Source organism: Sorex fumeus, unplaced genomic scaffold (genome assembly GCF_029834395.1).
Source record: "Sorex fumeus unplaced genomic scaffold, SorFum_2.1 ptg000083l, whole genome shotgun sequence".
Classification (NCBI taxonomy): domain Eukaryota; kingdom Metazoa; phylum Chordata; class Mammalia; order Eulipotyphla; family Soricidae; genus Sorex; species Sorex fumeus.
Window position 1 is genome coordinate 12,871,336 of NW_026606140.1, and position 1,165 is coordinate 12,872,500.

Genomic DNA, 1,165 nt, shown 5'->3' on the forward strand with positions numbered 1-1,165 from the left:
GACCCTAAATCCATCCTGGCCAGCAGGCTGGCTCCCTCAGCCCCGGAGTGGGGTGTGACCTCCAGCCCCTCTGCCCACGCGCCCCTCCCCCACCCCGCCCCCGCAGGTCTCGGGTTGCAGCTGCTGCCTCGGCTGGCTGGGGGGAGGGGGGTGTGCCAGGCGGCCTCGAGGGCACTGGAGCTCGTTCTGGACGCCCCCTCAGCTAGGGCCTGGGGTCTGCAGGTGTGGGCCCCCCTCTCCAATGCCCTGGGAAGCTGCTGGCGGGGGTCACCAAGTGCTGGCTGGGAGCAGACGGACGCTGCCCCCACCGCGTGTGAGCACAGTGACCAGGTGCTGGACTCGGCCTTGGCGCTCGGACTGTCGCGAGCCCGGCGTGCATCCTTCCGATCCTGGAAAGCAGAGCGGCCCCTCGGCGTCACCCCGGCGCTCACCCGCAGCTCCCGGCAATCCCAGGTGGCCAAGACTGAACCCCCACCCCTCCGCTGGAGGAGGAGGCGGCGGAGAGGGGCCACCCACATTGCAACCTCACCCACCACGCGTCTGAGTCAGGCGGGCGGAGCTCAGGCGGCTCCCCCGAAGTTTGCGAGCCACTCCACCCCAACCGCCGCCCCCCGCCCCGGCTGCGCGGCCACGACCCCCGCTTGAGGAGCCCAGCGCCCAGGCAGCGCCCGCCTGGGGCCGGCCCCGGGCAGGTGCGGGCACCTTCTGGGGTGCCCGGAGCCGGGGCGGCGGCGTCCGTGGGCTCCGGGCTCGCGGCGCACCTGGCTCGGATTATTCTTCCCGAGGTGGCTTTGCCCCGCAGCCAATAAATGCTCGCCGTCCCGTGTCCCAGGGGAGTTTCTGTCCCTCCGGGGCCGGGGAGGGCGGAGCCCGAACCTCCCAGCACCCTAACTCACTCGCACCTGCCTCGGCTCCCCTGGTGCGGGAGGGGGCGGGGGAGGCGCGGCGGGCCCGGCCCCAGCCGCGGGGCCAGGGCCCCGGGCGGCGGGCCGGGGCTCCCCCCGCCCTGCTCCCCACGCCCGCCCGCGTCCCCGGCCGGCCCGGGCGGGGCGCTGCCCCCAGCCCACCCCTCGCCCCCGCCGCGCGCGAAGCCGGCGCGCGCTAGGACCGCGCGGCGCCGCCCGCTGCGGCTTTAAGAGGCCGCGCTCGCGCCCCACGCGGAACC